Source organism: Canis aureus, chromosome 37 (assembly GCF_053574225.1).
Source record: "Canis aureus isolate CA01 chromosome 37, VMU_Caureus_v.1.0, whole genome shotgun sequence".
Lineage (NCBI taxonomy): Eukaryota > Metazoa > Chordata > Mammalia > Carnivora > Canidae > Canis > Canis aureus.
In genome coordinates this window covers 8,681,659-8,707,408 of record NC_135647.1, presented here as the reverse complement: position 1 = coordinate 8,707,408, position 25,750 = coordinate 8,681,659, and the positions used below count along the sequence as shown (strand labels likewise).

Here is a 25,750-nt window from a genome sequence, read left to right as displayed (position 1 = left end):
GCAGGCAAGTGTGAGGTGCTGGGGACAGAATGGGATGTAAGACTAGCATGGTTCTTGCCCTTCTAAACCTAACAGGGATGAGCCAAGGATAAAATCCCTCAAGTTGTAGACACCACAGGAAATAAGTGCCACATCTCTGGGGATGGGAGAGGAAGTAAGGGGATACTTATCATCCAAATAAAGTAATTTCTTCAGCAAGATGTTTCTGGAAGCATTCTGGGATTGCTCTCAAAGGCTGTGCATGAAGAAGCTGTCTTTGCTTTCTTCTTCTGAGGTAAAGCTTATGGAGTGAACACCTATCTCTTTAGACCTGAGTGGCTTCCCGGACTTACAACCTGTTCAGTCACACAAAGCCCCAAACCCTGAAAGACCCCAGGCTTGGTTTAATGGTCTACTGTTGCTGTTTTGAAATTCTTGATACTTTTTGAACAAGGGGCCCCACACTGTCATTTTGCACTAGGCCTTGCAAATTATGCAATTAGTTCTGCCTTTAGAATTGGTGGACAATGCTGGGAGGGGAAGATGTGTGGACATGGGGGTAGGGTGACTCTGCTGGGGGTGCTAATTCTAAACTCATACTAAGGTTTAGCTAGGGTTTTATAGAGACTCAAGTTTAGGAGGTTATGGCACTGGATATGTATAGTCATAGACGTTCAAGAAATAATTTACCAAGCAATTACTTTCCTAATATTTCTTCAACAAAAATTTACTGAACAAAAGCTTTAAAGATGAACCAAATAAAGCTTAAAGATTTGACTTACCAATCATATCTGGGCTCTTTGGCAGCATTATTTTAAAAGGGCAATAGAGAAAGCTTTATACAAGATTATGAAATTATTTCTAACAGTTCTTATGTAGAAGGCAATATATTGAATATTGTATTCAATACTTTTCAATATGGTATTCAATACTTTTTTGTATCAAAAGTCTGGTTTCATATGCAGGGTTTTTGTCTCACTACTTGGCTTATCTTGTCTGAGATTCTTAAGCATTTGGGGCCTCTTATTTTTTCTAGCTACAAAACAACAATAATAATATTATGTTCTTGGGTTGCTGAAAGGATTAAATTGATTGGCATAGGTAAGGTGACTCTCAGAGTCCATGCTACGTAGTAGGCACTCAATAAATCATTGTATTGGTTTGATATAATTATAGGCCTTTACTTAGAGACAGAAATAGATTCCCACTGTATGAGTCCATTGAGAAAAAATGAATTATTATTAATATATTAGAATTTAAAAGATTATGCTTTCTCAAGGAAAAAGATCATACAAAAGATTATAATTATACTTTTTTATCTCTACTTTATACTTCTTCTCAACACAAGCTAGCATTCCTATCATTAATGCTAGTATTCTTCTCTTTAAATAGCATTTGTACTTTCTACACATAATTCTTAAATAAATTTTACTCAGATTCCAGGAATTTTTGCTTCTGTGGTACATGTATGTGCATAACCATACACAATTAATAAGAATTTTCAAAGTAGAATTGAATCAACTCACCACCACCATTTCTTCAAAATTACTACTGTCTCTCTTTTTAGAACTTGAGTGGTAAAAAATCTGAGGTTTCAGCTCAAAACTCTTTCCAGTCCAGTGCTAATCATTCCTATGTCAGAAAACAATCATTGTTTGCTTTACCCACTGTCCTATTAGCAAACCAGGAAACAGAGTTTGTACTTTTTTTTAATTTAAAAAGCAAAATTCAAGTCAATTAAATTGAATTTGATATTATCCCAAAGAGAAATGCTATCATTCTATTCCACTCTCCTATTACTTTCTTTTGGACTTTGAAAGGTGTACATTTGGATATCATTCTTTTGTTGAGTAACACAAAATAAGATCTAGGTCAGATATTAGAGACCACTCCAGGTTCATGGAAAGCACTCAGGGGAATGGACAGCTGGGTGTCTCCAAGGTCATAGTCCTGGCTATTAGACGAGTTTTGGGGCAGCCTGGGTGGCTCAGTGGCTTAGCACCGCCTTCAGCCCAGGGCCTTTTCCTGGAGACCTGGGATCGAGTCCCACATCAGGCTCCCTGCATGGAGCCTGCTTCTCCCTCTGCCTGTGTCTCTGCCTCTCTCTCTCTCTCTCATGAATAAATAAATAAAATCTTAAAAAAAAAAAAAAAGAGTTTCTATTCGACACTGCTGAGAGTACCTGTGATCACAACCAGAAACCATGACGACTGTTCAAGATGTAAATTCCATAAGTAATGGAAGTTGTTTAGCATGCGTTATAAAATACTTGTAAAGGATTTGTTGAAACAGGTATCGAGTGTTAATTATTTGCCTAGCACTTTATGTGTAAAACCCAAAAGGACTCCGTGAAGCAGCTCCATTTTACAGAAGATGGATCTGAGGTTTAGAGAATTTGAGTCCTACAAGAATCAGGACTAAAATCCAAGTACGTCAGACACCAAAAATGGAGCTCTTGTCCATGATATTATTAGCCTGCCTCCCACTTTGCCATTTGCCATCTGGTTCGGTACCTCTGCTGACTTTCCTTACCTAGAACTAAGAATCTTGGTAAGTGACCTAACCTGCAGGTATTACCACAAGCAGAAGAGTACCTGGACAGAAGCCAGTTACTTATATTCTCAAGCTCAATGTTCAGAGTCGATGTTGTCTAAATATCCTAATCCTAGAACTGCCCTCAGGCGATAGTACACCCCTAGAATTACATTAACACACAACGCAGGCATATGCAAGTGCCACCTCCCACTAATGTTCTTCAAAATGAGAATGAGCCTTAATTTAGACAATAAATACTTCCAGGACACAGAAACCATTGAAACATGCAATATGAACTAGCTATTTGAAGTAATTAGTGATTCTGGAGCAAAAGTCAATAATTGTCATGGCACTCTCTTTTTAAATAAATATTTTTCACATTCTAAAAACTCTAAGTAAGCCATTGGTAGCAGAGATTTGCCAAACATTGTGATATCCAATTTCATTCCAAGCAAGTGTCTCACACGTGAAGGATCCTTGGTGTGTATGCTGATGTGTTGGCCAAGTTGAAACCTTTATTGCTCTCTGAATTATATGAAAGTTTTCAAATGTGTTAATGTGGACTTTGCACCTTGCAGAAGCGGAAGACATTTTAATAAGCTGTATTGCATCCGCTAAAGGAGAATGCAGTTTGCAGAGATATTTACTTTTTAACCGTCAGTGAGAAAGCAATAGAAAGACAGACAACAAAACCATGAAACTCACTTGGATTGTGCCTTTCTTTCTCATATCTTATTTTTCTGACTTCACCTCCTCTTCTCTGTAATTTTCTGCCCAGGCTGACTGGTATAAAATCCTTCAGCTTCTGCTTCTTGCTAGCAAGTAAAAAGAGGTCAAGCCAGAAAGACAGCAGAATACACACTGGTTACTATGCTACACACACCAGAAAATCTCCAAGAAAATGTTCGGAGCTCTCTCCAAATTGCCACTAAAAGTGCCACACTGTGGGATGCAAGAAAGCCATGTTTTTATGGTTATTTAAACTGAGCATCTTTGAACCAAAATAACTTCCTAACCTTTTCAGTAGCGTATTCTTGGCCACCCCCCCTCAAAAATACATACAATTGGTTTCCTGGATTCAACATACAGGTCACTTCATTTAAGCCTCTGCTCAAATGTCACCACCTCAGAGTGGCCTTTGCAAAACGCCACTGTCTAAAATGTCACCCCACACCCTCTACCCCATTCTCTCTTGCTTCACTTTTCTTCTGACCAGCGATGGCTACCTGACATTTTACAATATATTTTCTGATCATTTGTTGGTTGGTTCTTTCTCCCTCTGGAATGTATGTGCCATGGGAGCAGATCTGCTTCGTTGGCTACTGTACCTCCAGTGCCTAAAATAGTACCCCACGCATGATAGGGATTCAATAAATATTTGTTGAATTAATTAAATACCTGTGAAAGCAAGCCGGGCCATATGGAGCTGGCATAAGTATCCCGACGTGCTATTTTCTGATGTCATTTGTTCTCACATAATCCCGCCAGAAAGAAACCTTTCCAGGGAGAGGATCTCTGGTCCAAGTTTCTTCCAGTTCTTTTCTTCTGTTCTCTGTGTAGTCAACCCAAAGGATATTTGAGTTCCATTTGCAGAGAAACGCTAGAGATAGAAATGATAATGTCCCCTCAACTTAAAAGGGCCGAGCATGTTTTGAAAGTGTTTTATGAACTGGAAACCTTTCTATGAGGTATTTCACCACAGCCCCATAAAACCTTACACCCTGCTGGAATCTCATCCTGTTAAATTTGGCAGGGTTTCCTTCATCAAGTAATGAGTTCAATTCACGTTTTCATTTAAGTTCATACCCAGATACAAATCAGTGTCACTGCCACAGGCAACAATTCGTAGAATTCCCAGGAACTCGGGCTGAGGGAATGGAAGGCCTGGAAGATGGTGCGCCAGATTCTTCTGTTCGCATGGGGGCCCCGTGGCACAGAGCCTCTCACGTCTGCCCGGCTGCCAGGTCCTGTGGAGGCAGTTGGCTGACTGGGCTTCCGGCTTCCATCTCAACTCGAGCTCCTCTTCTAAAGCCTCCCTGGATTTCCTGTGGTAATCCCTCTTTGTGTCCCTCTGAGAAAGAAACAATAATCGCTTTTTTTTTTTTTTCTGAGAGGAAAGTTCAAGAGCACAAGTGGTTTTAGTTAGGGATTCAATAAACACTTTGGCAGGAATGAGAAAAGCAGTGGAGAAAAGACCTAGTGGCTCTTCCAGTTCTAACCAAAAGTGGATATTCTTGTGTGAGGAAAAACCCAGCAGAGTGAATGCGAAGAGGGAGCTACCTCTGTCCTTTGCTGATACACCAGGCAACTTAAATCTACAACGTCCTTCTCCTCGGTGGTTTATTTTAAGGAGTTGCCATTATCAAGAAATGATTGTTACTGCAAGGCAGTTGGTAAGGGTGACAGCCAGGGCACCAGGGTTGGGTGTTTGGAAGTTCTTTTCTGCCTGTGGGGAATTTGCCCTGATTTGCATTGACTTTATGACTTCCTGCAGGCAAACACCTGGAGACTCTTTCCCGGAGGTACTGCTGAGCCTCAGGACAAAGCCATCATATTAAGTCTTCATTAACAGCATGGCGGCCAGCTCTTCCCTTCCCCAAGCCAAATTCTCAGACTTCAAAGAGCTCAAAAATAAAAGGGTACTTAAAGGAAAGTTTTGTTTTGTTTTTAAATGTATATATTTGTCTTCTTCATGTTCAGAGAGCGAGCTAATTTACCCACCCGCATATGGACCCACACAGAAACACACACACACACACACACAGATATTCCTATTTTACTGGCCTTTTTGCTCAGCTGTAAATTTGTGACTCTGAGCTTCTCTGATCTTAGGGTTGAAGCCATAGTTCTAGGGACCCCAAATCTTGGTAATGATAGTGGCATTCCATCACTTTCCTTGATGCCAGGAGAGGCAGCCAACTGAGGACCCCCCCTCCACCCCCCCCGCAGAGCTGATGGTTGATATGCCCCTCTGGGAGATCTACCTGTGGGACTTTTCCCACAGATAAATGGCTGCATTATGACATGAGTCATATTCTTTTGTGTGCAACATTTGGCCTAGTGATGAATGACAGGACTCACTTTATTTAAAAAAAATTTTTTTTACTCTTATAGTCTCTAATTTGATCCCTCTACTTAATAAAGATCAATATGCCATAATTTGGCATAAAATGGCATATTTTCCAAATTGTCCCATAATAGGCTGAACTATATATATATATATATATATATATATATATATATATATATTGCTTTCAATAGGATAGCTTTATACCAGTGTGATTCACTTGAATCAGTTAATGCATTAATTCAATAGTAATTTTATTGAACACCTACAAATCCCAGGCATTGTACTAGAAGTCGGACACTGTGAGAAATCACAAATAATACAAGTTCTTTGGTGGTGTATTAAAAATGTGGGGCTAATAAGGGAAATAGCCAGTCATTAAAATCAACCAGACATCATGAACAGAGAATGTATGAAAAACCTACTTAGGCCCCTAAGGCATTTGGTTTAAGGCATAGTCTCTATATTACAGCTTCTACTTTGTTTATTCACAAAATTCTTGGAATTTTTGAGTGGTTACATTTTACATTGTCATATCGCAACCCAACATGCAGGAAGTGGCCTCTTTTTTAAAAAAAAAATTATGTTTTACCAGGAGCTTTGATCTGGTGTGACATCAGTGTGGCTGTCACCAGAAACTCTCACAAGCCCAAGGAAGAAAACTATCGTCTCTATTATCAACGTCTTACCTACAGATACACTGGACTTTGTTGGGGGGTGACGGTGGGGGCACTGAAGAGTGGAAGTTCACAACCTAGAGCTTGAGTGGAATGCACTGAATGATGGGCTCAGGTCCCTGGAGAAATGGAAAAAAAATCCCCCTCTGAAGACCTGCTACAGAAACCACAGAATTTTCTTTGGCAGCCAAGAGGAAGCAGGGCCTGCCAGACTGTTAAGATATGCACTCCGTGATTTCCAGAGAGAAGATGAGAGGTGAGGCTGGGATAGGACTTAGCCAAGGCTGGGGGGTTGGGGCTAGGGAGGAGGGAACGAAGCGAAGAGAAGGCTGATGCCAAGTTGTCAGGAGAAAGGGAGGATGACGCTCTTACAGCACTAGAAGAGGTCAATAAATCACCACCCTTATCTTGCAAACAGAGCCTGTGACTTCAAAAATTAGCTCATTTATTCTGCACAATTAAATTTATTGAAGTGTGACAGAAAAGTTTAGCAGGCAGCGAAGCATAAAGCCAGCAACAGCCGAAGCGAACATCTGAGTGAATGACACAATTAGTTGATTTTCATTTTATTTATCAATATAATTATTGAATTGTATTTATCCTTTTTCACAGAATTTTACAATTATTACAGCCCAGGCCTCTGGGGAAAGAATTAGTTCAAATTTTCAGTCTAAATTAATGCGATTATGGAGTTGCTAATAAAAAGAAAGTTCTTTAAAGTGCTACACAATCTTGTATTCAATGTCACTCCAGTCCCAGGGCTTAGCAAGCCAGCCCCTTTTCAAGTGAATGTGGTCAATTGAATTTAAATTTGTGAATGTGACAGATTACCTAGGTGGGGACTGAGCTCTCAGGGGCCAGTGCCCTCACCTCCCAGACTTTAAAGCAGCTCCAGGTTTGTCTGGTATCTCTCACGTTGGAGTTAAGCACAATTTTGTTTGTTTGCTTTGAAAATGATGAAAAACTCTGGAAATATTTTCTGGCCTTAATGAAATTTGGAAAAGGAAAAAGCCTGGAGGTGATAGGAATGCTTGCTTTTTTTGGCCTTATCTTAAGGCCCCCTACACTGGCTGGCATTCCAGTGGAGCTTGTTTTTTTTTTTTTTTTTTTTTTTTAAGATTTTATTTATTCATGAGAGACACAGAGAGAGAGAGGTGCAGAGACACAGGCAGAGGGAGAAGCAGACTCCATGCAGGGAGCCCGACGCAGGACTCGATCCCATGTCCCCAGGATCACACCCTGGGCTGAAAGCGGTGCTAAACCACTTAGCCACCGGGGCTGCCCTCCAATGGTGCTTCTTTAAGAGAGAGCCATCAAAAACATAGAACAAATACAAGTCGGTAAGACAGGGTTCATGTTCTAGAGGGGGTGGGAGGTGGCCCACCACACAGTTTCTGGGAGCCTGGCTTATCCCCCTGAAGCAGCAGCATATGAATACACCAGCTGTCTGGAGCTGAAGAGTCTTCTCAAAAGACTTCTGGGTGCCCAAGTACACACTTCTCATGAGGTCTGAAAAATGACCCATTTCCCACAGGAAGCACAGTTTCATTCAGCTCCTACAGGCCTCTCAGTGAAATGTGTGTTCTTTGGCATGTGAGAGATGCTCAGCTTCTCTGTTAAGCTTCTCTGTTATGCTCTCCTTACTTCTCTGGAGTAAGGTAATTCAAGCTCAACATTCTTTTTTTCAGAGAGAGAGAGAGAGAGAGCAAGCGCACACATGCACATGTGTAAGCAAAGGGAGAGGGAGATAGAATTTTGAACAGGCTCCATGCCCAGTGCAGACCCCCACACAGGGCTCTATCTCAGGACTATGAGATTGTGACCTGAGCCAAAATCAAGGGTCAGATGCTTAACCGACTGAGCCACCCAGGCACCCCAAGCTCAGCTTTTAAGACACCCAGCATGGGATGCAATTCCAAAGAGATCTACGAAAGCAGTGATTTTCAAGCTTAGAATTTCTAAGGATGGGGGAAGCTTCTTAAAATAAAGATTCCCGGGCCTTACTTCCAGGAGAGGAATGTGGTGTGCAATTGCAAATGAATACTCCAAGAGGTGCCTTTGACTATGGCCTTGTAACCAACTTTAAAAAGTACTGATGGTACTAAATAAATCATGCTCTTGAACAGTGTCAGCTTATTCAGAGATAAGCAGTCCTGCTACCCATAAAACCTGTAGACCGATTAACTCACAGTGAAAACGAGAGCACTGAATTCTGACCCTAATATGGCCAACTAACATGCAAACTAAAGGCAGACCATCACCGTCACATACCCGTGTGCTAAGTTTATCCAATTATTAGTCACATTTTTAGTACTCACAGGGTGTCCATCATGACCCACAGGAATTCTGCATCCCTCATTGTCTTCAACCCTCACGTTTAATGTATCAGCAAATCCTGTCTATTATGCCTCCAAAATGAGTCCCAAAACCATCTACTTCTTCCCATATCCACTAGGTAAAATCTTTATTCCTCACCCTGGACGCTGGAAGCAGAGTGGGTAGGAGGCAGCTAAAGTTTCACATCTGTGAGATAGCCAAGGACTATGTTCTGTAGGGCCTTGGATGACTTCCACATTGGATTTTATCCTAAATTTGACAGTCACAAGATTGTTGAGATGTCATGGCCATCTAGATCTGATGCTTCCTTTTAAAAGATTTTGCTAGCTAGATGGAACATAGGATGTAAAATTATATAAAAATGAGTCCAGTTGAAACTAAATCTTGAAGTCGCAGGATTGATGCCAATGACATCCAGGGTTGTATCTCTCAAGAAGTCAAACCTTGGGTGTGCTGTGTCCCACAAGGAGACATGATCTATGACCCTAGTTGGCACCATCCACCTCCACTGATACCCCATTATTCCAAGATGGTCTTTGAAACAGGAGAGTTTGATGATGCTGAAGATTGAGTGTGCAGCTTCTGGCCTGGTGGGTGGGCATGCCTTCCATATGAAGGTCTCTTTTCCTTTCATGGAGGGGAGAGGTCACATTTGATGACACATTCCCAACAATCCTCAAGCCAGGCACACAGACTGGCATTAGTTAGGGTCCCAATGTCCTCCAGTTATGCTGTTGTTGTTCTTAATGAGCTTCTCCTTGGGACATGTGAGTGCGTCTGTGTCAGGAGGAGTCGTGTTCTTTATAAATAAAGGTAGAAAAAATTGAAAAAAAAAAAAAGAATTCGGAAAGATACCTGAGTCTGCTGTTAATTACAACATAAACAGATACTAAAGGGGGTGAAGAGAAACTCTATTCTGTTATGACTCATTCTTTTGCAAATTATGGACTACTTTTGACACAATTCTACTCAATCTTCATGCCATTATAACACAATTTTTGGATATATACTTTGAATCATGTTTTTAATGGTCACAAAGATTTAGCTACCTTTTTTCTACCCTGTATATTTTGAGAGGGGCTAGCAGTGAGCTGCATACTTACATAAGATGGAGAAGATATAATTTGTGGGAATTATTGAGTTATCTCCATAGAGCATGCGGTCTATCATTGTAATGACAGCCTAGACATCTCATTCATAAAATTCTATCACACCCTGATGCCAAGAAGGAAGTTTTTATTAATGTCAAGACACTCACATTCTGAAGCTATACATTTTTTTTAATGAGGGAGCAGGGAAGGGAGAAAAAAGTGTAAGATATTCATGGGTCATTGGAGAAAGGGCTGACTCGCCTCTATGATGATTGGACCTCACATGAGAGCACAAAGGTCGAAATTATGCATGAGTGAAATACATGGGCTTACCCTAAAGTGAAATAAACAAGGTCAAATATTTCATTTCAAATTAAAAGAGCAGAAGGAGATATGCTGTTTACAAGTCCATCCTGTAGTGATCCAGTTATACCCATGACCCAGGGCTAGACAGTCGATCCTTAATGTGGATTTGAACTGTGTGGGTCCAGTTATGTGTGGATTTTTTTTCAATCAATACAGTACAGTACTGTAAATGTATGCCCTGTTCTTTATGATTTTTCTTAATAACATTTTCTCTTCGCTAGCTTACTTTATTGCAAAAATACAGTATAAAATACATAAAACATACAAAATATGTGTTCATTGGATATTTATGTTATTAATAAGGTTCTAGTGAACAGTGGGCTATTAGTAGTTACATTTTTGTGGAATCAGAAGTTCTATGTGGATTTTCAACCCATTTCTTATGTTGTTCAAGGATCAACTGTCTATCAATTTACCCATGTCTGCAAATTTTCAACACAGCTTTCAAGCTGTATGGGAACAAGTTAAATGAACCTAATGGCCCTATTTTGAGTGTAGCACTTCTGTGAATTTTTTTGTCCCTAGACCTTAAAATTGTTCTTGGTCAACTTTCCAATTCAGACTCTCTTAATAATACCCAACACCAAATGTATGTGTTGAAATTTCCAAGAAATTGCCATTTTCTTTCAAATTGGGCTTCCTGGAAATCTCCCATGGGTTTTAATGCATATGCTGTAAATGAATCTGCTTTTGCATTTCATTAGGACAATTTCTTAGGCCAGAGGCTAATAACTTCCTCAAAGGATAGGCTATGACCATGTACACTGGGACATAAATCTTTTTAGCCTTCTTGGATTCCCTCAACTCCCTCCCTCTCCCTCTCCTTCTCTCTCTTTCCCTAATCAGTTTATAAATGCTCCTTCCTCCATGCCAGATCACCTTTCCAGTGCTGGATTTTAATAAAACACCACACTGTGGGGTATAGGATTAGCATCTGGAAAAGTGGTGGAAGGGCCAGCTGACGTAGCTTCTCCAGAAGACACAGAGTTAGCTTCTCATGGGATGAAAGTTGGCCACTTGGAAAGGGGAAAGAGGAAAAAGCTGGACAAATAAGTTTCCCTACTCTTTTTTGTATCCTATAGGTTACTTTGGGGTAACGTATCTATTTGTAAACCTTCTGTAGAATCCCCAAGTATAGCACTGATAATCCTACTAAGTGATTTGCTGTGGTTTGGTGTAAAGTAGTGATTACATTTCATCCCATCTTACCCTGCTTTCCTTATCTTCTGCTCCCACCTTCACTGCTCTGGACTTGTACCTCCAAGGAAAATGTTTGCACCAAATCCTTGTCTCAGGATCTGATTTCTAAAGGAACTCAGGCTAAGACTCCAAGTTTTCTGTAAATGTGGAGGAAGGCAGTTCAACCAGCTTAAAACAGCCATTAGATTCTGAGCCCTGGGTGACCATCAGAATGATTCACGTTTTAATAACAAAGTCGTGTAAAGAAAGGGTAATAAAGCCAGAATGGAGAAAACTGATAGCAAAATGGAGAGTGAGACCCCCTCCCTCCAAAGCTACATTTTCCTAACTTCAACTTTGGTCTGGAGTTGGCTTGGACTTAGTGGAGCCACTAAGCCACACTCTCGGGCTTAACTGGACCTCTAACCCACAAGTCGTAGACCTTGATGGGGAGACAAAGACTAATTGACAGTGAACATTTCAATTCTGTTTACTCCACTACTTAGGTGACTGAGAAGAAGAAATATGGATAATTTTTATGTGTCTGGGTGTGTTCTTTTGTGAGCTGTTTGTTATTCTGAGCCCTATAACAATAACAAAAACTGGAACTTGGAAATGACAGTTCTTACTTAAAACAAAGTCTGGCATTACATCGATTCATTCACCTTGGAGATTAAGAAGAAATATTTTTCCAGAGTTCGTCCTATCAACAATACTCCATTAGGATACACAGCTATCTATCTGAGGGTATTAAAAGAAGTGAGGGCTAATGGGAATCCAAGAAATAGCTTAAGTATTGGGAAACAAAATGGAATTACTCTATGTAATGTGATTGTATGACTCCTAGGCCGCATGTATCATTCTAAACTTTTCATGGGCTTTAAATCATTTAATCACTGACATGATCCTATGAAAAAAGTACTATCATCCTAATTATGCAGATGAAGAAAATAGGTTGTTGCATAGTTAAGTTAAAGAATTGGATTTGGAATTCAGCTCCAACCAACCAAAACGCAATTTCTTCATCTTACACTGAAAGTACAATGGCATTATTTTACATATTAGATACATTTTCAGCTGTGCATCAAATACTATCATTAAGTAAATTCCTTTGCAGACTAGATAGTATATGTGTTCCTCGTGTAGAAGAAAACAACAACAATAACCACAACAACTTAGGGATACATTCAATCTTCCTGAAGTCATTTTCAGTCTCTTTTCCTTGAGCAACTATAATGCCAAACCATAAATGGCTGTTATCCTTGTCCATCTAAAATTAGCTTTGTTTTAGTTTGGTCATGAGAAAGCTGTTAGATATGAATTAGGCTAAGAAATTAGGATACAGATCTCCTACAAGTGAGGAAAAAAACATAGACAAGAATTCCTCTACCAAGAAGCTGTGCAACAGATGTCACATACTCACTGATGCCAAAGCACATCAATCATGGAGCAGTTATGGGAGGATAGTTCTGAAGCAATGTTCCATCATCAGTCAGTTCTTTCTGGGTGAAAGCTTTCCCTTCCCTCAGTTCTACTCTCAGAATCTATTGTGATTAACTATCACCTCCTCTTAGAAGTCCTCTCTACTGCTACTGCAATGTTCTGGCTTTCTTATCATTGGACTCTCTCCCAATATCTCTTACCTAAACAAAATATACCAAGACATATAAAGGTAAATTAGGTGTTTTATTCAAGTTTTACTACAAATAATATAACAACCAAAACTTCTTGAATGCTTTGGTGCAAACAGGAATATTGTATACATTTTCTTTTTCAAATTGCCTTACTAATCTATGCATTAACATGCTTTTTCTTTCTCATTTCCCCCCTTCCTTCTTTCTTCTCTTCTTTCCTTTCCCTTAAAAATGTTGCAAAATGAACCCTATCAAGTTAGTTTATTTGCATATAAACCATCATGGAGCATCTAAAGAAGGCTAGATGAAATACCTTACTGACTGTTGTGGTAATCCTTTGTTCTGTGTTCCAGAAATAGCTGATCTCACTTCAATTTTCTTGAGAATCTGGGTAGGACTGTCAGATTCTATCTTCTTTCACAAAATAAAAACAGAAAAAAAAAAGGAAACAGACATTCAAAGTTTTTTTTTTTTTTCTGCAACCAAATGCATTAAGTGATTTAAAGAGCTTGGTCAGATCTATTTTCTACAAATTATTTCAGACAGTATTTTCCAAGGCATCTTAGGAAAAATGTTAATTAATTATTGTGGATAATGTTAGGTTATATTTTGTCTTATTACAATGAGTCCACTTGAAAGAAATTTCCATGAGCCTGAGTAATTATATCTGCCTTTTATACTCTAGAGTCTTGGATGCATACAATCTCTTATAACATTTTTCAAGCTGCACCATTAAAGAGGTTAAAAGACTTGAGAATTTTGGAAGCTGGGGTGTTATCACCCTCTCTCTGGCTCACACCCCCTCTCTGGCACTTTGGGATAAACGTATATGATGGAAATAATTTCTTCACTTTCCATGAGGCTAATAGGTAGCTCTGTCACTACAAGTATCTGTTGACAATTAGAACTCTGTGTTCTCCTTATAGACACTTCATGGACTTTTAATCTTACCTAGAGCCCTGGGAGTGAGCAAAATTAAAAAGAAGAGACCCGGTGAAGTGTAGAGAGGGAGAAATAAAAGATACTGAACTATTACTCCAATTTCAGACTCAGCAGAAGGGAAGGGATGGAGGGATGAGGGATGAGGAGAGGAATGACAGAGGAAAAAAGGGAGGGAAGGAGTATCAAAAAGAAAAAAAAATTTTTGTTAGGTGCCCCGTAGTTGGATCTACACAAAGCAAAATGAAACGTTGAAATTAATTAGGCAGGTTAATTAGAAGATAAGACTTTGAAACAGATCCAGAGAATTCTATGATATCCTGGGAGCATCACACTTCTATGATTCAGAATATAAATGTTTTGGCCTAAAAAGGAGTGGGAGGAGGTTTGGGAGGACTTGGGGGTCTGGCTGAAGGGAGAGGAGGTGCAATCCATCTGGGGGAAGGGAAGGGGAAGGAGAAGTTATGGAGAAAAAAAGCAGGGGTGAGTCAGGAGGGACCTGCAAGAAGAGTTGAGAAGCACTCAAGCTGAGAGACTCATTTCTTAAAAGCTTAGCAATATTTTATATCCTCGGCTATAGTGGTTATTTCTTGATTACTGTTGATAGAAGATTTCCTAGGTCATAAACTTGCTAAGACTGTAATCTGGGTCTCATCAAGCTTCCAAATCTCTCTTCGGAAAATATAACTAGGCTGTTTAATTAATGAACATCAGTATATTATTATGATCTAAGGGTATATGACTTGGTATCACAAACTGTTAAACTTCATACAAATTTCTCTGTGACATTAATAAGGAAAATATCTCATCTAGCCTATATATTTCATAATCATAAATCCAACCTTATTTTTATGGGCACTGATGCTAGAATTATTTTGGAGAAAAAAAGAAAAGAAAAAGAATTTCCTAATTGTAAAAATAGTCACTGAAGGTGGCTGGCATTCCTGTCATCCTGATCTCCCACCTTACTCCCAGCTAACAAAATTTGAATCTCTAAACAAAATCATATTAGATATGAACATCAAGAAAGGCTGAATTTTCTCACTTCTACACATAAAACTCCAGAGACTGAAATGAAAGGTCTTTTGGAAACTTCAACATCATCACTAGCTCAAAACTTTATACCTTTACATTGTCTCAGAGAATCTATAATTAATTTTGTCAAACACAATATTCCCTTCACTTATTTAGAATTGAGGAGGGTAATATTATTGTCCATCATCTCAAAATAACAAATTGATGACTTTTAAAAATGAAAACCAAAATCATCCAAATGCACATATTTATTTTTCCTGGAATGATACATGTTTTGTTTATGATGAAAGTTCCAGATTAAACTGTTTAACAGATTAGTGAAAATCTGATCATGCTAACATTCTGGTTTTGTGCATTCTGTGTTCCTATTATAAAGAAACAGGTTAAAAAAAGGCACTTGATCTAAAAGACGACTTAATGAAAGGAAAGTAAATTTAGAACTTGACAAGTAGTTTTGTATTAGCAGTGTATAATACATGACAGAATTAAAATTCTTACTGAGTCCTATTCACTGTGAAAATCTGAATATTTTTTCTTGCAATTGTTTAAGCAACTGCTTTTAACTCAAATGTAGAAGGCTTTAGTTTTGTCTTCATGCTTACTATAAATCTGTCCATCTCTTCGTAATCATCCATAAATGCTACTGACCTGAATTGTTTGACAGATATTATGGAATGAAAATGATGATAGACTCTTAACAAAAATACTTTCACATGTTTCTAGTCCTTACACTTAGGAGTTAAACTGCTTCAAGTTAAAACACTTTGGTTAGCAATGCCTGGGTGGCTCAGTGGTTGAGCATCTGCTCAGGTTGTGATCTGAGGTCCTGGGATTGAGTCCCGCACCAGACTCCCTGCAAGAAGCCTGCCTCTCCCTCTGCCTATGTCTCTGCCTCTTTCTGTGTCTCTTGTGAATAAATAAAATCTTTTTTTTAAAAAAAAACCACTTTGTTTACAATACAGAAAATACACCTGAGATACAAAGCAAACCATTGAAGGTCACAAAGCCAATAAGCAGGTGAAGATTAAAAAATACCTTCTTTCCTGAATCTGAGCCCAAATAGCTTCCTTCCCTCAACAAGCCAGCTAGCTAGCTCTTTTTTGGGCCTGGAAAATGTACTTAGATACTGATTCTCACCTTCCAGAAGCTTATATCCCAGTGGGGTCAGAGAATTATGTAAATGAGGCCAACTCACCTGCTCCTGTTCCTTTTTAGTTGTCTCTTTTGTACCTGCCTTCACTCTAAGGTGAGTAATAGTACCCAAACTTGGGAAATGATTCATGACCCTTTGAGTAAATTGGCCTGTTAGCAGCATTGGTTCATATGGTCCACGTTAGGAGCACAGAAATTGGATTTATGCCTTATACTTTGGCCAACAGTGGATTTAAAATGGCTGTACCCTTTCCAGAACTTCCAACCTTCAAACAAGGGGTGTTCTTTTGCCTTAAAGTCACCTTCAGGTGATTTTTTTCATAACAGATAAATATAAAGTTGAATTTGAGCTTTTGCATGATTCTTTGCACTGATTTCTTGAAAGGTCAATTTTTTTTCTTTTTTTCACATGTAACATAAACAAATGAAGAAACATATCAAAACTCAAAATTGGCACAAGGCTACTACACTAACAAATATTTTTACTTAAATTTACTTCACACATTTCTGAGTTAGAATATTATTTCCTGGAGATTACAAAATGCTTCCTTGCCTTAGAGAAGCCTAAAAATAAATCTGTACATTTAACTCTTTCTAACAATGCAAAATCCTAAGAATATTTAAATTCCATTAACCCCACTTCCCACCTTATGTACTATTGTTATTATATATTTTTAAATTCTGCAAGACAGGGCACCTGAGTGGGTCATGTTTGAGCATATGCCTTTGACTCAGTTCATGATCCTGGGGTCCTAGGACTGAGTCCCGCATCAGACTCCCCGAGGGAGCCTGCTTCTCCCTCTATGTCTCTGCCTCTATCTCTGTGTTTCTTATGAATAAATAAATAAAATCTTAAAAAAATCCTATAAGACATTATAGGTGTCTTACGTAGTCTGTATCAATTTAGAATTAGCTGCCTATTTTCCTTTCCTGTTGCTTTAATTCTTTCTTATTTATTTATTTATTATTTATTTATACTGATTGGCATATATTTTATGTTTTTAATTTTTAAAAAAATTTATTGTGATAAGATGCTTACCATGAGAGCTATCCTCTTAACAAATTTTGAGTATACAATAAATACGTTACTGTTCACTACAGATACAAAGTTAAACAGTAGATCTCTAGAGCTTATTTATCTTACTTAACTGAAACTTTTGTCCATTGATTAATAACTCCCCATTCCCCTTCTCCCCAGCCCCTGGTAGCTACTACTCTGGTCTTTGGTTTTATGAATCGATGATTTTAGATACCTCATATAAGTGGAGTCATGCAGTACTTGTCTTTGTGTTTCTGGATTATTCCACTTAACATAATAAGCTCAAGGTCCATCCATGTTACTGCATATTGCAGGATTCCTTTCCTTTCCTTTTTCCTTTCCTTTCCTTTCCTTTCCTTTCCTTTCCTTTTTCTTTCTTCTTTCTTTCTTTCTTTCTTTCTTTCTTTCTTTCTTTCTTTTTCTTTCTTTCTTTCTTTCTTTCTTTCTTTCTTTCTTTCTCTTTTTTCTTTTCTTTTCTTTTTTTTTTAGGCTGAATAGCATTCCATTGTATATCTAAATCACATTGTCTGTATGCATTCACCTGCTAATGGTCACTGGAGTTGTTTCCACACCTTGGTTATTATGTATAATGCTGCAGCGCACAGGGGGATGTTAATATCTTCTTGAGATCCTAATTTCAATTCTTCTGGCTATATACCCCAATGTGGTATTGCTGGATGGTATGGTAGTTCTATTTTTAATTGTTTAGAGAACCTCTACACTGCTTTCCATGGTGGGCCTATATTCCTTTATGCAGCTTTGAGTTTTTCCTAGAGTCATTTTTTTTCTTCCAAAAAGTGCTCTTTATCATTTCCAATAATTTCCATCTTTGGGTGAAAAGTTCTTTCTATTTTGAAGAGACTCTGCCAATGTCTTTATTATCACTTTTAGTTCTGAGAGATATTTTCACTGATTATGGAATTTTAAGTAGAAAGGTGTTTTCCCTTGTTAATTTGATGCTCTAATTCCATTGAATCAGTTTTTGTTATTTTAGTGAAGACAACTGTGCAATTAGTGGCTGTTTCAATAAAGATACATTTCCCCTTCTGTATGCCCCTAAGATTTCCTCCATGATTTTGGTTTTAGTCATTTTTGCAGTGATGTCCTAGGTGTGATTTTCTTTATATTACCGAAGTTTATACATCTTTTCTAATATTGGGCTTCATGTCTTTTACTGGCTTCGGAAAATTCTCACCTATTATTTCTTGTTATATTGCATCTACCACGTCCTCTTCTTTTCTACTGCAATGCGATGTTTGTAAGCCTTTTCACTATTTCCTCTTTTTCTTATATTCCATCTATATTCTTTTCTCACTTCAGTTTAGATTTTTTTTTGTCATATTTTCCCTGGACTCTATTTCTTTCTTCCTTCAATCTATCTACATTAAATTAAATATCTTCTTGTTTCTTGTTTTTGAGGTTTTAGAATTTTCATTCTTTTCTTTTTTTCAAATATTTTCCAGTGTTCTGATGAAAGCCTTCATGGGAATTTAGAACACAGGAAATACAGATATCTTAAAATCCTGGTCTAAAAGCCCCATTATCTGCATGACCTCTCGGAATTCTTGTATTCTCTGTTGTTTCTTTTGATATTCATCCTTCAAACATGTCCTTTTTGTATCCCTGGTCCCTTTAAATCAAATGCAGGACATTCTGTTTTTATAAAACTTGCAGGTAATTTGTAACCTAGAATTCCATCTTCCTTTACAGAGAATTTATGCTTACCTTTTTTTTTTTTTTTGTAACTAAGGCAGGAATATTTGTTTATAATGGTCTGCTTTCCTTGGTGGGCTTGAGGCAGTTAGAGACCATGGAACAAGCACCTACTGAGAAACATAGTACACCTGCTACTTCATTTTTTAAGATTTATTTATTTAAAAAAAAGATTTATTTATTCATTCATGAGATACACAGATAGAGATAGGGGCAGAGACATAGGCAGAGGGAGAAGCAGGCTCTTTGCAGGAGCTCAATGTGGGACTCTATCCCGGATCCCAGATCACGACCTGAGCAGAAGGCAGGCGCCAACCGCTGAGCCATCCAGGCGTCCCAACACCAGCTATTCTTAACCACCTTTCCTATAAAGCAAAACAGGACGCAGTCAAGGATGCGCCACACATAGAAGCTGAACTTAAAACAGAGGACCCAGGCTCCTAAAAAGACGAGTGAGCTGCCTGAGCGGCCTATCAATATCGACCAATCAGGACGAAACTCTGCCAACCAATCCGGATGAGGTCTTGCCAACCAATTAAGACCAGGACTTTTCAACCAACCAGGACACAACCCTTCCAACCAGTTGGGGCGATGGAACTTTCTCTGTATAAGCAGGGCCTCCCACCTGGTCAACAAGGTAGCTTCCTCCCTCCCTCCCTCCTTCCCTCCCTCCCTCCCTTCCTCCCTCTCTCTCCCAGTGATGTTTTTCGGTTCAGCTCAAGCCATAGATGCAATAAAACCCTGGCTGTGTTTGGTTTTTGGGTCCAGGCTCGTTTCTTAACAGGCTTGTGACTTTATTTTTGTTTTTCCAGACTTGTAAATCTGTCAAAAATTTAGTTAAACTTCTTAGGCTGCCAGCCACTAATTTTGGAATAGGTAGATGACTTTAGGCGAATAGGAACTCTAAAGGCAAGGCTTTCTTCTTTGACATCCATTCTTCTCCCTAATTTTGGCTCTGTAATTCCTCACTTTCTTGTTAGCTTTCTAACAAGATGTAATTTTTACTTTGTCCAGGTTTTTTATTTGGTCTTAGCAGAAGAGGTGGTCCTGATTTCCTGATCCAGCAATCCTGGAAGAAGAACTTTGCATCACTTTAAAAGAAAAACCAACCAATATGAGATGTGTCCATGGTATAGGAGGCTTCACACAGGCTAAAAAAGGAATTTAGAAACCATCACTAAAAGAGGAATTTAGAAACCATCACTAATTTAACTCTTGTACCGGTGAACAAAATAAGACAACTGGTTAGTCAAAGCTAGTTGAAGTATCTGATATCCAGTCTGGTAATTTATACGAAAAATTACTATTATATGAAAAAAAAACAAAAGTTAGCTAGTAATAGAAACAATCACTGTATTCACCTTTTCTCCAACATCAAGGAAATAGTTATAATATTGTATTATACTGTGTGTAATAAAATAACATAAGGAACAAATAATGACCTAGAAGCAATAATGTTCCAGCCATTTACTGGGAACAGAGAGCCCGCTATCTGTATTTTTTCTTAAAGATATTTGGGAAAGGAAATTCACTAGGTGTTTGGATTTATTATTTGAGGAGAGTGAGGAAATATTGTCTTAAATTCAATATATACTCTATTGCTGTAGCTATTTCTAATTTTTCTACTGTCTTTGGAAAAGATGACAAATGGTTTTTCTCTTCCACTGAGTAATGCCTAAAACACTGAAAACTATTTTTAGGCCAGCTTTCTGGCACTTTTGCTTTAGAACAGTTGATTTTAAAACTTTTGAATAAAAAAGAATGAAATACTGATATATATATATATATATATATATATATATATATATATATACAAATGTGTATATATACATGTGTGTACATATATATATCAACATAGAATAATCTTGGAAAACATTATGAAACATTATGTTGGGGCACGAAAGAATACATTTATATGGATCCATCCACATGGAATGTCCAAAAAAAACCCCAAATCTATAGAGACAGCAGATAGCAGATTAGTGGGTTGCCTGGGGCTGAAATGGGAGAAGGGATTAGTGGCAAACTAGTACAAAAAATCATTTTTGGTAATGAAATGTTCTAAAATGTATTTTGGTAATGATTGTATAACTATCAATTTACTAAAAATCAATGAATTATACCCTTCATGTGAATTTCATAATGTGTACATTATGCTTCCATAAAGCTGTTGTTGTGGCCACTCTGAAGACATAAATGATCCCCTAACCTCAAAATCTAGTTCAGATGTCAAGACTAATGATACCACACATACCCAAGAAAGTATGGCAAATTTTGTTATTCACATCATGTGGCTTTCTGGAAATAGTAGGGCAGGCTTCCCAAGTTGGTCTGAAAAGTGCTCAGAGAGTTGAGAAGGAGATTAGGGTTTTTATTGTGGTTAGGTGGAGGGACGGGGGTGAAGGTGCTCTTTCATGGGCAGGGGTTTGCATGGTTTGAAACTCCCACAGGTACCAAAGAAGGGAGCGTCTGGGATTTCTTATCGGCTTTCCCACATGCGAGGCAGAAGGGAATGAAAGAGAGGTATGGCTCAAAGGCTGTCAGTAGTCAGACATCAAAAAGTGTGGAATCAGACTCTTTATTAGGGCTGTTAAAAAATTATTTTCCCCTAGCAGTTCTGTAGCAGTTCCTCAAGTCATCTTATATCCTCCCTAAACATATCAGGGTAAACTATACCTATAGCACTTGTCAATCGTTATTGTCCATTTATTGTCCCCCTCACTAGATGGTGAGCTGCCTGAATGACCTTGAAAGACCTAATACTTCCATAACATTTGGAATATGGTGCATACCATCGTTTTTTTGTTGTTGAAAATAGGTGACAGTGTGGAATGAACAAAGCAGGGAGGAAAAAGATCAGGGTTGTAAGGAAAACCTTCCCCCCAAAGTGTGTTCTCCTTACTCATTCCCTTTTTTGCTCCATCTTGGATGATTTAATTTCTTATTGCAAAGAAAATAGAAAAGTAACAGCATAGTAAAAGTGAAGCTCACATTTTCTTTGTTGTCAGAGAGGCAACCAGTTCATATTTCATATGAATATTAATATATTCTTGTTTGATTACTAAATATGTAATTTCAATACTGTGTTTTAATATACTTAATTCTTACCCTTTTATGTAATCTTCTCTCATGTTCACAAAATAATTAATCTGAGAACTCTGAGCATACACAGTGCCTATTTCTTCCAGTCTCTTACTTCCTAATAAATTCCAAGCTCTGCCACACCATCCTCATCCATTACCTGGTTGACTAGAAGTTACTTCTTATGAAAGAAAGTTCTAGATCACTCTATTATTCTAAAGAAATTGGGGAGAACTCACTCTTAAAAGTGGTTTGGTTTGGATAATAACTTAAGCACAGTTATGATACGCATTATCCACAGATAGATTTCAGGAACTTTTTAGATAAGACTACTTTGAGTAGACTTTCTAATTTTAGGTCAATCATGTATAACTATATATAGTTATGCAATAGCATCTTAAATGTATTTAGCTTTTCTAGGTTTATGTGTGTACATATAATACATATACATACACATATGTATAAAATTATATATCATTTGTGACATAAAATTGTTGAGGAAAAAAAATTGTTGAGGAAGCATTGGTTTAACAATCAAAATGCATAAGTTCTAGTCTTGGATAAATCATGCCCAACTTGGTAAATCATATAATTTCTTTGAGTCTCAAATTCTCTATAAAATGGAAGTAAAATTTGTGATCTACAGAAAACCAACTAATAGGTAGTAGCTGGAAGCCCTTGGAAAATTTTGCAATTTTACACATTTTTAAGATATTTCAAAACCTATTGCCAGCTCCCGAAGAGATGACCCAGATATATAATCACAAGAGAAGCATATACAAATATTGCCAAGAAGCCAATAACTTATCCGTATGGGCTGTAAATGGTATGTGGGGTTAGATGAAGGACAGTGTACTTAAACCACGTGATCAGAGAAAGTCTTTGAGATGAGTGGCACACACTGCTAACTCATTTACTCAACACCTAGTCCAAACTCATTCTTAATCTATCTCTCTTATTGACCTTGAAGATTTTAAGTACAAATTCTTCATGCCTCTTTGCCATTAATGTGTCAGGCGATACATTTCTCAGTCCATGAGTTTAAAGAGAATGTCTCTGGAGACTCCTGGGAAGACTTTTCCTGACTTGATTAGAGGACGGATATGACAACAGATAAGACACTTCATCCTGGATATGTGGCCATCATGGGAAGATGCCAAGATCTAGCCCACTGAACATGATATAGTGGATTGCCTACCTCTAGACCTTTTGTTCCATGTGAAAATTAGTGTCTTTATTGAGCCATTCTTCATTAGATTTCTTTTATTGTAGGCAAAAGTACTTTTAGGGATATTAGACAGGACATAAGAAGTGAGTAATTTCTGCAGTCAAGTACTGGCTCAAAGGAAAACACCCACTGCACTGACCACACCTAAAACAAACTGAATTTAAAGATGAGGGAGACAAATGTGGTACAACAAATTGTGTTTCCTACCTGAATTTGCTGCCACTGACCAGGGCTTTATTTAATCCATATTTAACCCAATGTTGATAGGATTACTCACCTGTATTTGACATTTCATCTTGATCTTGGCCTCTTGTTGAGCAAGAGTTTCTTCAGAGAGATGGTAAGTAGATGGATCACAATTATATGGAGATAGATATTTTGTTCAACACAGGACAGTACTTTTTAATAACTAGCGCTACTCAACCTGACCCATGTGACGCTTTTGTAACAAACCAGTCCATCAGAGGAGCCATGGAATGGGCTTTCCATCAATGGATCTAAATGGAAGGCACTGGGTCTTTAACTCTGAGAGTCTAGGACTATCTGATTATAAGCATTTATTGATTCATATTAGATGCTACCATTATGCAATAAGCATAAGATGCAGTCTCTTCCCATTGGAAGTTTATCACATAAGAAATACTCCTTTGAAGAAGGAAGGACATTAACGTGATAAGGAAATTGCCCACATTATCTTATTCAAATCTCAGTGAAAATTTTAACTTGCTTTACATGTGCATGGATGAATATTACGAAATGCAAGTTACTTTCCTACAGTTGTCATATCCTCTTGTAGGGGACATCAAATCCTAATTTCGAGCTCTGCCCCAGCAAACCAACAGGGCCTTGTTGGTGTCCATTGCTATTTGGTTCAGAAAATAGATTAAGCATGACAAAATTGGCTGAAATGAAGATTATTGCAGGCAAAGTAGTTGATCTTTCCTCCGAAATGCTAAAGGAACCAAAAACCACTGGGAGTAGTTTTGCCACCACTCCTTCTCCAACTCTGAACCACCCTGGACTCAGACATCTTAGTGCTGAGACTTTTCAGTTAGTCTCTGAGGATTTACCAAGAGCTACTTTATGTTAGGCACCCTGTGTGCATTATTCACCTTCATTAGTAGGTTTATCATTATCCCCATTTTACAGCTGAGTAACCTGATGCAGAAGATGCTGTGATCTGACCAAGTATGAATAGCTAATAAGAGACAGAGTAAGGTTCAAATACAGGTTTGTTTTTTTTCTTCCTGATTCTAAAGCTTACACATTGCTCGTCAATATTGTCCTTATTTGCTTTCTGTTGCCTACTGATAAATGATGAATTCTACTCACCACCTTCTCTCTTTTATCTGGATTGCAATCACATGACAGCTGATCAGTAGCGCCTTTAGAGTGTCACTATATGTGGTTAAGGTAGAGCATGAGGAAATGGACAAGTGCGGTCAAGTGCCTGATATCATAACAGGAAAGAGTCAATGTACAGAGATGGTGCCCAAATCATGTACTTTTAAGGTTATACTTCATGTACTCCAGCCCTTTCATTTTAGAAGAAAAATAGCAAGGCTGATTGACAGAGAATATTTTCTAAGAGCAAAGTCAAGGGAAGAACGGTGTCTCTCCTCCTCCAAACCCTTTCTCCATTGCCTCCCCAACTGCCACCCAATCCATGACAGTCCTCTGTGTTAATTTCAAAAGAAAATGATGCATTCAGGTTTAGGTAATAAGGTTCAGAGACTACATCCATTCTATATCATGGAGAGTGCATGGTTTGTTTGAAACTTGTGCCACATCGTTATTCTAGATTATGATGACTTAAATGTACACAGGAGCATTTCTGAATGTGTAAGCATTTGAAATTCAAAGAGATCCCATGGGTCAATCTTCGTCCACAGCTGAAAATTACCCAGACCAGCAAACCAACATAGGCATACATAAGAAGGAGAGCACATGCTTTTCCTTCATAAATCTTTTCCATATTTTATGGCTTTTGCTGCCTAAAAGTTCTCTCATAGGACTAACTAAGATGCCTCTTACTAGAGTGTATTCATGTCTTCTATGCTATATTCTCTGAGGTTAGACAGCAGGTGGAGATTCTAGAAACTGTCTTAGGAGATGAGAGGGAGAGGCTAAAGTGTGTGTGTGTGTGTGTGCACAAGGGGGTACACACACATGTGTGTATGTATGTATGTATACCAAAGGAGAGCCACTTGCAGTAGAGGAAAAGATACTTGACTGAGCTAGCTGCAAGTCAGAAAGGCAAAGTTGAAACCACTGTATCTACATGTCTTTGCTCCTACTTCCTTCTATGAGAACAAGAGTTGGACTTAATCTCTATTCCTGGCTCCAACATCCAATTACGCTGTAGAGAGGTGCAGTGTGAATTGTGGCCACAGGTCAGTGGCCATTTTACCTCCCTCTAGATCAGGATTAGAAGACTAGTGTCTTTTAAATTCAATACTTCCATTATAGTATTATTTGTTCCAGTTGAAATGAATCGCTAACAGGGTTTATAAAGGCCTAGATGATCAAGTGATTTAATAATGATGAAGTAGAAAAAAGATGAAACAACCTATAGGATTCTTTTTCTTTCTTCTTATTTTAAGAGAGTATATATGGCCTCAATTTTCACCAGTAAGAAAGGGACATTTCACAGGGGTGCTGCAAGGAGGTCTAAGTGGACCACATAGCAGGTCAAATG

The 25,750-nt window shown here is 38.2% G+C and overlaps 2 long non-coding RNA genes across 4 annotated transcripts in view; one reads left to right on the top strand and one right to left on the bottom strand.

The window, feature by feature from the left end:
* Positions 1–4,873, bottom strand: part of LOC144306427 (uncharacterized) — a 43,908-nt gene extending 39,035 nt beyond the window's left edge. For 2 of the 3 annotated variants that reach the window (XR_013373545.1, XR_013373546.1), the window contains exons 1-2: positions 3,913–4,873; positions 3,220–3,329 (exon numbers count right to left, since the gene is read on the bottom strand). This is a non-coding gene — a long non-coding RNA (uncharacterized LOC144306427). Of the gene's footprint in view, positions 1–1,505; positions 1,612–3,219; positions 3,330–3,912 lie in introns of all 3 variants that reach the window. The other variant, XR_013373544.1, reaches the window with a different exon arrangement.
* LOC144306428 (uncharacterized) lies at positions 4,567–5,167 on the top strand. Its single transcript, XR_013373548.1, has 2 exons — positions 4,567–4,907; positions 5,009–5,167. It is a non-coding gene; the product is annotated as an uncharacterized LOC144306428 (long non-coding RNA).
* The last annotated feature ends 20,583 nt before the right edge of the window (positions 5,168–25,750 follow it).